Source organism: Sarcophilus harrisii, chromosome 5 (assembly GCF_902635505.1).
Source record: "Sarcophilus harrisii chromosome 5, mSarHar1.11, whole genome shotgun sequence".
Lineage (NCBI taxonomy): Eukaryota > Metazoa > Chordata > Mammalia > Dasyuromorphia > Dasyuridae > Sarcophilus > Sarcophilus harrisii.
The window spans coordinates 130,463,030-130,477,219 of NC_045430.1; positions in this window are offsets into that span (position 1 = coordinate 130,463,030).

A 14,190-nucleotide genomic window follows, 5' to 3' on the forward strand; every position below is an offset into this window, starting at 1 on the left:
AACGAAAGTCTCCCGACCCGCCAGCTTGCGGGTGGTTGCTTACCACCCGCTCCTCGGTTCCGGGATGGCGACCCCCAGGTTCTCTACGGAAATACGAACTACCCCACCCAGACAAGTTCAGACTCCTGGCTGGGAGGGGGGAGACAAGTGGGATTTTCAGACAGGCGATATCAAGGACAGCTTCCGCTACCTCTCTCCACCCACCACCACCTCCTCAACGCGGGGCCCCAGCAAAGGAAAGGAGGAGCGTTCGGACGGCCGGGAGACAGGAAGTGGGTTGGTCACCAGGAAAGGGAGAGAGCAGGAAAAAGAAATACGCAGGCGCAACTTCACTTAAGGAAGGGGTGAGAACTGGGACATGAGGCCCTAGGTGGGAGGAGCCAAGAACAACTACGGTAGCACGTTGGGGACAAAATTAACGTAGGTCGACAGGAACTTGAGGGTTAAGTTTTGAGAAGGCAAAGTTTGGTGACAGTAGTAAACGAAGCATTTGGACTATGGGGGAAAAGCCATCCATTGGAACATTGCAGATTTTGTAATAGATTTAACTATCTACCAATTCGAAGGGAAAAGAGGTAATGAAAATAAAAGATTTTTAAATGTTTGCCAAAAAAAAAAAAAAAAAAAATCTTCCAGACTTCCTCATGGGAGCCTCAACTCTCGCCATTCTTGGAAAGAACCAAGTTAAGGAGGTTCATTTCCAAAAACTTCCCATGAGAACTCCCTGTCCTATTGAACGTGCCCACGTCACCGCCTGACTTTTGAAAACATTTACCTCACCTAACCATGTTCCGCTGTAGACGTCAGGAAGCGAAACATCTGAGGGTTGGAAGGCTTTATGAAGGCTCCTTTCCTCGTTTTCAGTTCTTACCTCCCAAGAGAGGGATTTTCAGCCTTTTGCGTTTTGCACTATCGTAAATACGATTAAATTAAATAATTTCCCAACAAATCCTTCTTCTTAAAAGCGTAGATAAATGATCATATTTTTTGATCAAAAATGAGAACATTTGGTCTGACAATTTAGGTGGAAGGGGAAAGGAAAAGACATTGCAATGTCTATATCCATTGTCCAATGTCCCACCAACTATGCTGCTTTTGGACTTCTTTGGATCTTTCCCTCTTTAAGAAATTCATTCGGAGGAAATCTCATCCCGCAGAATGGAATCTCCCCGAGTACTCACAGTACCTCTCGTCTCTGACTGGACTCTGCGGGAAGACAAGCTATGAGCTTTAAGAAGGAGGCTCATCATGGGCTTGTACTCGTTTTGGATTTTCAGCTTGCTTTTGTGCATCCCCCATTCAGTTGTAAATTCCTTAAGGACAGCGTATGTCTTTGCAAATATTTGGCCTTACATAGTGTTAAATGCTTAATGTTTGTTGATTGGCAATGAGGTAGAAAATTTTAAATTGTGGCAGTTCTGAGTTCTGAATGGCATGACTATAATGAACTTAAATGAATTAAAAGTTTTTATAAAAAAAAAAAAAACTGTGTTACACTCCTCCCTCATTTTTAATAATCATTTTCCTGGGGAATATACTTTACAATAGGGGGTTTGAGAAAGTATCTTTATGTCTGGACAAAATATTACATTTTAATTTAATAATTTTATGACCTCAAGATAATTAGATTCTCTGACTTCACAGAATTAAGGTAAAGAATCACTGCTTCAAGACAAAAGAAAAATATGGGGAGATTTATGTGAACTGATAGAGAATAAAGTAAAAAGAAGCAGAAAAGCAATACACCTAATGATTACTGTAATACAAATGTAAAATGTAACTGAACTCCATACAATTAAGAGACTTAGATTGAAGAATTGGAAAAAAAAAAAAAAAAACTTTTTTCGATAGAAAAGTGAGGGAATATATGTGTTTGCATATTGTCTTCCCCATTAGGTTGTTAGCTCCTTGAAAGCAGGAATAGTTTTTTTCCCCTTTTTTTGGGGAGGGGGGTTTCCTGGCAGTTAATACAGTGACAGCACATACTAGGAATTTAATAAATGTTAATTTATTATTCTACATTCAAACTCTCACCTTTTAATATATGAATTGACAGCTAGAATGTAGAAAGTAAGTGATAGTGAGGAATCCAGAATCACTCCTGGGTTATAAGTCTGAAAAGATGATGTTGCCTTCTATATTGATAAGGAAGGTGGGAAAAGAGCAGGGTTTACAGAGGCAGATAATGAGTTCCATGTTAGACATATTGAGGTAATTACTGGGCATACAATTTAAGATGTCTAAAAGACAATTGGAGATTAAAAGATTAAAAAAGAATGAAGAGAGAAAAAACATAGGATTTAGCAACTAAGACATCATTAGTAATTTTGGAGAGAGCAGTTTCGGTGGAATGAGAAGCTCAAGTAAGGTTGTGGAGAATTAAGGAGTGAGAGAAAAAATGGAGTCATCTATTGTAGATAGTTTTAACAAAGAGCCTTAAGTTACAAAGGGCAGAAGAGATTTAGGACCATAGTAAAGAATGGAAGCATCAAATGAGAGCTTTTTCAAAATAGGGGAGACATGGTCATGTTTGTAGGCAATAGAAAATGAGCAAGTAGACAGGGAGAGATTGAAAATAGGTGAAAGTGGGTATCACATAGAAAGTACTCTGTTAGAGGAAACAATGGAATGAAATTATTTAAAGTAGTAGAGGAGATAGTCTTGGTAAAAAGTAAGACCACTTAATCATATGAGATAGGGGCAAGGGAGGAAAGAATGGCAAAAAGCACCTGAGTGATAGGGGAGAAGGAAGAAGGAGTCCATGGTGAATGGTCTCAATTTTTTTTTTCTATAAAATTTAAGGCAGGGTTCTCAGCTGAAAGTGGAAGGAATAATAGCCACGGGAATTTTGAGGAGAGATAAAAAAGTTGGGAAGAATTACTGTGGAGGGTAGAATAGTAGTTTGATAAGGGAGATATGCTAGGATTGCCCAGTTGATTTCATATAGAACCAGTCAGAATTGTGAGATTTTCTCCATCTTCTTTCAGCATGGTGAGAGTGGTCTAAACTTAGCCAGGTGTAAGTAGTACTATAATAAGGGACCTAGATATTTAAGTGAGGAGGACAAAGTAGAATTAAATTGGCTCACAAAAGAGCCAAGATGGAGAAAAAAGAAAGAATGGTTAGCACAGAGAAGATAACCTGAGAGATACTCGAAGAGAGCAGTAGTGATTGGACTTTGTCCTCTGTGTGGACAAAAGTAATGTTTTGGACAGAAAGGCAGAGGAACAGATGAAAAGCCAATGGATTATAGTTGTAGAAGGAGATTTCAGAGTCCTTGAAATAGATAACATTTGGGGGTAATAGGAAAATTTAAGTGTATGGCTATATTAATGTGTGGCTGAGGTAAGGTAGAGAAAGTAGCTCATGGAAAGTAAATAGTACAAATATTGCATATATTGTCAAAAAAAAGTAGTTGTATTAGTTTTGATGAAACTTTTTTGTTGTTTTCTTTTTAAATCTTTCTTGCAAAGGCTGACTCCAGAGGAAGAAGGATGGAAATTAGGAAAAAAAATGTTTAAAAAATAGGAATCAACAAAGGAAAGATTTTTGGGATCATTAAAGAAGAGTGTCAGTGACAATTTATATTCAAACTAAGCAACAGTAAATTAAAGTAGAGGCTGGAGACTGGGAGCCTAGGACACTAGCAATCAATCAATAAACATTTATTAAATACTATAAGCCAGAAATAGTTCTTAAATAAGTTCTTTATAAATAAATATCTCATTTGATCCTCTTTACAACCCTTGGAGATAGAAGTTATTATTTTTATTCTCATTTAACAGTTGAGAAAACTGAGGCAGGCAAAGGTTAAGTGACTTGACCAGGATCACAGAGGTAACAAGTATTTATGGTAGGATTTGAACTCAGGGCTTCTTTGCTCTAGGCTTAGCACTCTATACATTGTATCGCCTATCTGTGACTAAAGGTGATAATTGAATCCATGAGATGATGAGATCACCAAGTGAACTAGCATAAAGGAAGAGGAGGACTCAGGGTAACTGCTTATGAGACACCCATCATTAGTAGGCAAGGTCTAGATAAAGAGCCAAGAGTGAATGGTGTCTTGACCTAGAGAGAAAAAATTATGGAGGAAAATGAGGGTGATTTATGAGTGTCAAAGTCTGAAGACAGATCAAGAATGAAAAAAAGGCAATGGCTTGGATTTGACAATTAAGAGAACATTGGTAACTTTAGAAAGAGCTGTTTCAGGTAAGTGTTGAGGTTGAAAACCAGACTGCCTGGAAAAAAGAACAGAATAAAAGGAAAGAAGTTGAAGAGGCACTGATTAAAATTGTCCTTGTCAAGGAGTTTAACCATGAAAAGATTTTTTGGGGAAGGGGGACAGAATATGGCAGATGTGATTATGTTTATAGGCATTAGGAAAATAGCCAATGGATAGGGAGAGGATAAAGATTAGTGAGAAATTTGAATGACTAATACAGTAATAGGTTTTGAATGATTAAATGTACATAACCTATGTTAAATTGTTTACTGTCAACAGAGGAAAGAAGAAGTGAGGGAGGGAGGGAGAAAGAAAATTTGGAACTCAAAAATTTTTAATAAATGTTAGATTTGTCTATGTGTAACTGAGGGAAAATAATTTTTTTAAAAATGAGAAAGTATAGTTGATAAAGGGAGAAATCTGTGGGAGAAGACAGAACAGAATGGGGTTACTTGCTCATGTAGATAAATTTGCCTTGGCAAGGCAAGAAGTAGGACAACCATGTTGTCTATTTGTCAAGTGAAGGAACAGATAATGGCAGAAGGTATTTAGTAATGTGAGAGGAGGGAAGAAGTGTGACTTCTTGGGAGATGAATCTTGCATTTAGTCCTGGTTGTCTTCCATAGCACAACTATTGCTTTCCAGAGTTGAATTGCTCCTAATGGGTTAGTTCATTTTTCAAAATCTCTTTGCTCCCAACAGGTATCATCAGATTGTTTCTTTGCTATGTAAATATCTCCTTCTGCAGTTCCTCCTAATTCCCAGCAGAGGTCTCAGGTAGAACTCCTCAAACAGGTGTATTTCAAACACGCAAAATCTCCCAAATCGTCTCTGTCATAGATAACATTTTATTTTTTATTTTATCATTGGACATCGTCTTCATCAGTAAGAGAGAAAATTCAGGAGTTCTGTCTGACAAAAACCATGTTCCCCCCGTCTCATGATTCTAATGATTTAAAACCAGAATGGGGAATTACATTTGTCAGATACAGATTCAGATTCAGACTCAGTGGCTATACAAACCTTGTCATAAGGATGAAGGATTTTAGATCCAAAAGTGGGTTAGAGATTCAGGAGGAATGCCTCAGAAGGCATTTGTAACAAAACTATTGTAAATGATGAAAACTAGATGAATTTGGGCATCATTGATTTATGAAAATTAGCTAGACCGACTTTTTCACTTGGTTGCTTTTGTTGTTCAGTCATTTTCAGTTGTGCCTAATTTTTTGTGAGCCCATATGGGGTTTACATGGCAGATACTGCTGTGATTTGCCATTTCCTTCTCCAGCTCCATTTACAGCTGAGGAAACTGAGACAAAAAGGGTCAAATGACTAAACCGGGGCAGACAGCTAATAAATTTCTGAGAACCATATTGGAACTCAGAAAAATGAGTCTTCCTGACTCCAAGACAGACACTCCATCCGCTGCATCACCTAGTTATTCTTCATCTAACCCATAAGGAAATTAAGGCTTTGAAATTTGACTTGCCTAGAATTACACAGGCAATTAATTAAAAATAGCAAAGTCAGAATGCAAATCTACTTTCTTTGACGTTAAATCTAGTGTTCTTACACTGCACTAGGTCCTTTCTCTTCTTGACATCTAAGAGGAGCCACTTCCAACCAGTGGAATGTTTCTCATTTATTCAGGAGAACATGCTTCAAGTCTCTCCTCACTTCAATAGAATGCTCTTTTTTATTATTATTATAATTTTTTATTTACAAGTTATATGCCTGGGTAATTTTACAGCATTGACAATTGCCAAACCTTTTGTTCCAATTGTTCCCCTCCTTTCCTCCATCTCCTCTCACCTCCCTCCCCCCACCATGAAAGGATGACCAATACATGTTAAATATGTTAAAGTATAAATTACATAGAATATAAGTATACATGTCCTAACAGTTATTTTGCTGTACAAAAAGAATTGGATTCTGAAAGAGTGTATAATTAGCCTGTGAAGGAAATCAAAAATGCAGGAGGACAAAAATATAGGGATTAGGAATGCTATTTAATGGTTCATAGTCATCTCCCAGAGTTCTTTCACTGGGTATAGCTGGTTCAATTCATTACTGCTCTGTTGGAAGTGATTTGGTTCATCTCATTGCTGGAGATGGCCATGTCCATCAGAATGATCTCCTGGTCCTGCTCATTTCACTCAGCACCATTTCACTCATGTAAGTCTCTCCAGGCCTTTCTGAAATCATCCTGCTGGTCATTTCTTACCGAACAATAATATTCAATAGAATATTCTTAAGGAATAACTTAAATGATTCCAGTCCTTAGTACTATCTACTAAATCCTATCTACTTAGTCCTATCTACTAAGAGGTCTTAACTGATTTTTACCAAGTATTAGTGCTTGCCCTCAAAATTGCCTTGTATTTATTTTTTATATATTTTTGAATGCACTTATCTATGTATCTGTAATTTCTATTCAATAAGATATATGCTTCTTGAAAGTAGGATCTCTTTTCTTTTTGTCTTCTAATGCCTTAGGGCCTAGATGTTGAATGAATAAATGTTACAATGCTAAATGTCAGTAGACTAAATATCCCAGCAAAATAAAAACAAGTCATTGTACCAAAGCAGAGAAATCTGGAAAGATTTATATGAACTGATGCAGAAATGAGCAGAATTAGAACAATTTATACATTGACAAGAGTATTACAAAGGAAAATAACTCCAAATGAATTAGGAACTCTGATCAGTGTAATGATCAACCAAATTCCAAAGGACTAATGATAAAGATGCTACCTAATTTCTAAAAGATAAATAGAACTCAAAATACACAATAAAGTATCTATTTTTCAACAGATGCAGTTAATATAAGAATTTATTTTTCTTGACTACTCATACTTGCATCAGAAATTTTGTTTTTCTTTCTCAATTATTAGGACAGTCCAAAAGTCAATTTTGGTTGCTTAAAAATGTAATAAAAAAGAAATCCTCTTATCATTTCTTATAACACCCTAGTATGTCATCCCATTTATATACCACAACTATTTCAGGCATTCCCCAATTTATGAGCAAACCCTCAGTTTCCAATTCTTTGCTATTTCCAAAGAACTACAAATGTTTTTATGCACCTTTAGTTGGAGTTTGTTGCTTAGAACTAATCTCTTTCTTAAAGAACTACCTTATTTTTGTTCCCTTTATATATTGGTTACTCCTTTTTATGCTTCTATTGTTTATCCTTCATTCTGGAAAAAAAACCATGACAACAGGGAGATAATGCCATGACATGCAAGTGAATTAGATTTAAATGAGGGAAGGCTGTGCAAGGTCACCTTTCTTACTTTCCTATTCAGTGCCATCTGGGTCCAGCAGCAAGATGTAGTTCAGGATGACTGGGAGATGGCTCTGGATGCTGTGTGAGACCTTAGACTTTTTAAACTACGGTTTTTTGTTTTTTTTTTTTTTAACAGTTTTCAGTTTGATTGAGGCAATGCTCACTCAGTGATTAAGCCCTCTTAAGAAATGAGGCAGAAAATGGCCTCTTTTACATATATCCAAACACATACACACACATCTACATATCTAGAAGGGGAAGACCCTAAAGGTTTCTGGCCAATACAGAAACTCAGTCGTGTCTAAAACAGAATTTATTTTCTCCCCTCTACTAACTCTCCACCCCCGTTCATTTCCTCTTCTAAATTTTCCTATTACTTTTGAAGACATTAACATCTTCCCAATCACTCAGGCTCAAAAATTTACCATCATTCTCAATTCTCCTATATTTCTCTTGACTCTTGTGTTTACTCTTCAGTGTTTCAGATATTCTTAAAAGTCCTCTATTCATTAAAGGTCTATTTCTTCCCATAGGATTATATTTGGTTTTTCTGAGTAAGTTGTTTTTTTCTACAAACCTATATCCCTTTGTCTTCTGGAATGTTGTTTTCTAAACTCTAGGCTCTTTTATAGTGACTGTTACTAAATGTTTTATGCAAGGAAGTCTGTACTGTAATTTGACCATGTAGATTACATGTGTCCATAGCCTGTCTAGATGTCATTTGTAAGAAGTGATAAATAGGTATCTCTTGAATCTCTGCCCACTTTTTTCCCCAAGGGAGACATTGATTCCTGCCAAGAGGAGAAGAGGAGGTTAGGCCAGAGAACTGCTGCTCTGCCCTCCTCAGAGAGAGGGAATTATATATCTACCCTCCTAAATATTATTACTTTAGAGGAAATAATTTTTAGGTTTAAGTTGTGCTACTGCTCACTCTTTCTTAATGGAAAAGGAGTGCTTCAAGTTATATATCCAAGGTTTGACTCCCTTCCCACCAAATGCCAGATAGACAAAGACCACGAAATTACCATAGTAAATAGCAAATAAGCTCATTTATCCAAGCCAATAGCAACTAGAAATCAGAGATAAAAAGCATAGATGAGGAAATGCACACACACACACACACACACACACACACACACACATATATTAGACAATATATAGAATGAACAAACTCTTCCATTGTAAACAATATTAACTCAAGCAAGAGAGGGAAAGTTGCAGATCTCATCCATGGGAAAATTATCCAAAATCTCTAGTGAAATAAGCTAAAGATAAGGCTATAATTGAGGTTATAATTTTATATGTCAGCATCTTCCTTGAGTCTTTCTCTCCTTCCAGGGTCCTGAAAACTGTGGAATTGAGTATTTTCTGGAACAGCTAGGTTGCTAGAGAAAGCTAGTGAAATAGATCACTAGGTCTGGAATCAGGAAGAGCAGAATTAAAATTCAGCCTCAGACTTACTTACTAGCTATGTGACTTTAGTCAAGTCATTTAATCTTTCTCTGCCTCAATTAACCCAATTTAAAATGGGGATAATAACACTTACATCCTAAGGTGAGGATTAGATGTGATGATATTTATAAAGATCTAAGCACAGTGCCTGTGCACATACTATAAATTCTTATTTTACCCCTCCCTCAGCAGCTGGAAACCCAAAGACCAAAGATTTCTCTTTTTCCAAGCCCTCGCCTCTATCCCTCCTACAGATATGAAACTTAGAATGATCAGTTTTCACCAACGAAGAGTCTTATTATGCAAATAAACTTTAGAGCACAGGTTACCTATGTGAATCCGTATGTGAATTCTTTTTTTCTAATAGCTTACTGACTTTGTGTGTGCCTGTGTGTGTCTGTTTAGGTATGTATTTGTGTGCGTGTGTGTGTGTGTATTTTTTTCCTTTGATCTTGGATCTCTAGTTATAATGGCTCTCGACTATAATGATCCTATGAGTTTTCATTTTAAGATTTTTTTCAGGAACTCTGGGAAATGAGTATGAACTACTACATAGAATTCCCAATCCATTTTTGTCTAAAGCTAAATAAAAAGCTATAATGATAAAAAAAAAAAAAGAAAAATAAAGAAAATTAAAAAGTAAAAAAAAAAAAAAAAAAGATTTCTTTCAGGAGGCAACCAGTGAATTCTTTATATTGCCTTTATTTCTTGAAATTAACAGCCAGGTTCTCTCTCTCTTCTCTCTTTCTCTCTCTCCTTCTGTTGGCCATGACATTCATGTAATCTGATGATTATTAAATTATCTTTTCTTAATTTGCTTTCCAGGTCATTTTTTCAGTTTTTGCATTCTGTTTTAATATTGCTAATTGTCTCATGAAGTCATTAACCTCTATTTGGTTTTCAGGCAATTCATTGCTTGAACAAAGCTTTGTACTTCCTATTCTGAGCTGTTAAGTGCTTTTCCAATTTTTCCTTCCCTAACTCAGTTCTTTTCCAATTTTTTTCATCTGGCACTCTCATATCATTTATGCATTTATTTTAACACCTTTCATTTGTAAATTTATTTGAAAACATTTTTGACTCTTCTTTCTTTCTTTCTTTTTTATTAATAGCTTTTTATTTACAAGTTATATGCATGGGTAATTTTACAGCATTGACAATTGCCAAACCTTTTGTTACAATTTTCCCCCTCCTTCTCCCCACCCCCTTCCCTAGATGGCAGGACGACCAGTACATGTTAAATATGTTAAAGTATAAATTAAATACAAAATAAATATACATGTCTAAACCATTATTTTTCTGTACAAAAAGAATCGGATTCTGAAAGAGTGTACAATTAGCCTATGAGGAAATCAAAAATGCAGATGGACAAAAATATAGGGATTGGGAATTCTATGTAATGGTCCATAGTTATCTCCCAGAGTTTTTTCGCTGGGTGTAGCTGGTTCAGTTCGTTACTGCTCCATTGGAACTGATTTGGTTCATCTCACTGTTGAAGATGGCCATGTCCATCAGACTTGATCATCATATAGTATTGTTGTAGAAGTATATAATGATTTCCTGGTTCTGCTCATTTCACTCAGCATCAATTCATGCAAGTCTCTCCAGGCCTTTCTGAAATCATCCTGTTGGTCATTTCTTACTGAACAATAATATTCCATAATATTCATATACCACAATTTATTTAGCCATTCTCCAATTGATGGGTATCCACTCAGTTTCTAGTTTCTGGCCACTACAAAGAGGGCTGCCACAAACAGTCTTGCACATACAGGTCCCTTTCCCTTCTTTAGTATCTCTTTGGGATATAAGCCCAGGAGTAACATTGCTGGATCAAAGGGTATGCACAGTTTGATAACTTTTTGGGTTCTCCAGAATGGCTGGATGTATTCACAATTCCACCAACAATGTATCAGTGTTTGACTCTGCTTTCATATCTTTTAAGAATATTTGTGTGTCCATGTATGCATGATATTTCTGTGTCTTTGATCTCTCTGGTTTGTTCTTTCCTTATATTAAGTGAATGAGTACTGGAGATGAAATGAATCTAGTTATAACCTTGTGAACTTGAAAAGGTAAGAAGACCCAACAGCCATCAGAGATAGTCTCAGCAGTCTAGGGAAGACCGATTTCTAAGTAGCTACTTGCTAGATCCAGCTCAATAGCAAATGGACTCAGTGGTTAGGATTCTGTGTCCTGCAAGTAAGAGAATGATTCGTCCATTAGCTGTGCTATGCCCAGAAGTAAACTTGTTGGAGGGATATTTTATAACAGTCACAAATCTGAATCCTCTTTTCCAGAGAACCTAATAGTGTATGTGCGTGAGGAGAGGTGTGCTCCAAATTCTTTCCTTCAGAAACAGACCTTTGTAAAAGATAATCAATGATAAATTGTTAAATGAAATTGAGGATATAGAAAATAATGATTAATAATGGGAGGAACACATCAGATAGCACAAAGCTTTTTAAACAGTGGTTCTCAACCCCATATGCAGTTGAATAACGGAATGTGGGGATGATGAAATCATGATTTATTATCAATAAATGTTTGATTTGTATACATATTTTATATATCTAGTTAGCTGGGTCATGTAAAAATTTCTTGGGTGAAAAGGGATCTTTAGGGGGCAGCTATGTGGCCCAGTATATGGAGCACTAGCCCTGAAGTCAGGTAGACCTGAGTTCAAATTTGGTCTCATACATTTAACACTGCCTAGCTATGTACCCTGGGCAAGTCACTTGACCCCAATTGCCTCAGCAAAAGAAAGAAAGAAAGAAAGAAAGAAAGAAAGAAAGAAAGAAAGAAAGAAAGAAAGAAAGAAAGAAAGAAAGAAAGAAAGAAAGAAAGAAAAGGGATCTTTAGTGGGAAAAGTTTAAGAAACCCTTGAATAGGGAATCATGAATAAGAACACTAGAAAAGCCCCAAGCCCTTAGGATAGCTTCTAGGTTAAGCAAAGGCCAGAGATGAGTAAACAGCTGTTGTCTGACTACTTGGCCTGCCAGGATGAGTGCAAGTTGAAAGGGTGCTTCCTAGACCTTGTACTGGGGTAGTATTATCTTTTCCATCATGTAGCACAATGCCTTGCAAATAACAGGTGCATAATAATTGTTTATTAAATGAATGAAAGAATGCCTATCATGCACAAAAAAGAGGTAGTATTATGTTTCTGAGGTTTATTTTCTGAAATGAAGTTAGAGTATTCTCATTCTCTCCCCCCAAAAGTCCAGTAGTTTGCTTTTTGAAAATGCCCTAGGGTCATTTGAAGTGCAGTGTTAGAAAAGGGAGTCCTCTATCACTAAAGACAGATTCTTCAATACTGAATTCAACTGTATTTTGGATACAAAATAGGAGAGACAAGTTACTTCAAACAGTATCTCAATGCTAATACAAAATAAGGAGTTTGAATTCCAATAGGCACTGGGCAAAATTGAAGGGTTTTGATTAGTGAATTGATATGATCATATTTTGGCTTTAGGAGGGTTAGTCTGACAGCAGTGTGTACACAACTTCAATTATTCCATTTTAAAGTACCTAACAATTTTTATTTTCCTTTCCTTTTTTTTTTCCTTAGCCCCAGGAGTACATATATAACTGCCTCCCAAATCCAATCTCAGTCTACTGTCCTCTCCCACTACTCTCCCACCTTTGATTTTACTGCCTCAGTACCTCTTCTATTCCCACTAACACTACCTAGTTTCATTCACTACTAATTTCTCTTACATGAAATCTCTTAAAATCACTTTCCTCCACCTAGATAGTTCAGTGGATAGACCAGTGGGCCTCGAGTCAGGAAAATTCAAGTTCAAATCCAACCTCCAACCCTTACTAGCTGTATGATGATCGTCAAGTTGTTTAACCTCTGTTTGCCTCAATTTCCTCAATTGTAAAATAGGGACAATTAATTTTGACGAAAATCGGGATCTACTTTCCATTTGTTGTGAGAATCAAATACAGAAATATTTGTAAAGCACTTAGCACAATGCCTGGAAGGTAGTAGGTGTATATAAATGCTATCATTATTATTAATTGGTCTAATCCCAACTTCATAACCTTCTTCTTCTAAACCACTCTGTACATGTCATCATATTTACCTTCCTAAACACAGTTTAGTAACTGTCCTATTCAAAAATCTCCAGCGGTTTTCTTTTTTCTTTTTTTTCCTGAGGCAATTGGGGTTGTGACTTGCTCAGGGTCACATAGTTAGGAAGTGTTAAGTGTCTGAAACCAGATTTGAAGTCAGGTCTTCCTGACTTCAGGGCTGGTAGTTGATCCACTGTACTACCTAGCTGCCCCTGGCTTTCCTTTATTTATCTATAAAATAAAACTCAGATTCCTTTACTTAACATTCAAGTCTTTTTGTGATTTTTTTTCCTTTCCTAATTATCCCCAACTTCTCATTTTAATTATTGAGTCCTCAATTTGCTATTCAACTGATTTTCTTCAGTTAGAGGACATATGTGAAGTCCAGGTTAGTCCCTGGAAGCCTCAGAATCAGCTGGAGTCAGGATAAGCAAAAGTCCTTGGTATTTAGGGGGAGAAGTGAAGGGGATGGACAAGACTGCCACAAGCTCTCCACAACCTCCCTTCTTTTTGTACACCTCCAAAGTCACTCTGGCTCATCTCATTCCACCCCCTAATCCCTCCTTACAATTTTCTTAACCCCAAGCATTGAACTAGCATTAACTATGAGAAGAGACATTCCAAACATACTAATAGAGTTATTGTCCAATAGGTAATTAGCCTTAAGTGCTTGGTTGTCTGATTCAAGTGCACCTATTCAGTTTCAACCCTTTATAGAGACAAAAAGGATTTCTTGTTGTCCTGTCAACAATTAACTACTATAACCATTTAAAATGTCAACACAGAACCCCACTTGACTAGACAAAAAGTACCACTTGTATGTGAAATGAGGGCAATTCACCGTGGGTTGAGATTGTAGAAATAAATATATTTCATTTCAGGAAATATCAGTCCATTCTACTGATTCTCTGACTTCAGTGGGCTTAACAGATCCAAAAATGAAGCAATGAGAACAATATCTCAGGGATAGACCAAAACCCAAAGGATTCTTCAGATCAAAACCCCCAATACCTTTTGTTGATGAAATCTTGTCTAAGAAAGAATGGATGAATATGGTTCCTACTTAGCTATTACTTGGATTTGGCTGAGATTGTTATGCCACAGTCTCTTTGAACTGTTCTACCAAGATCAGGAGTAGTATTTT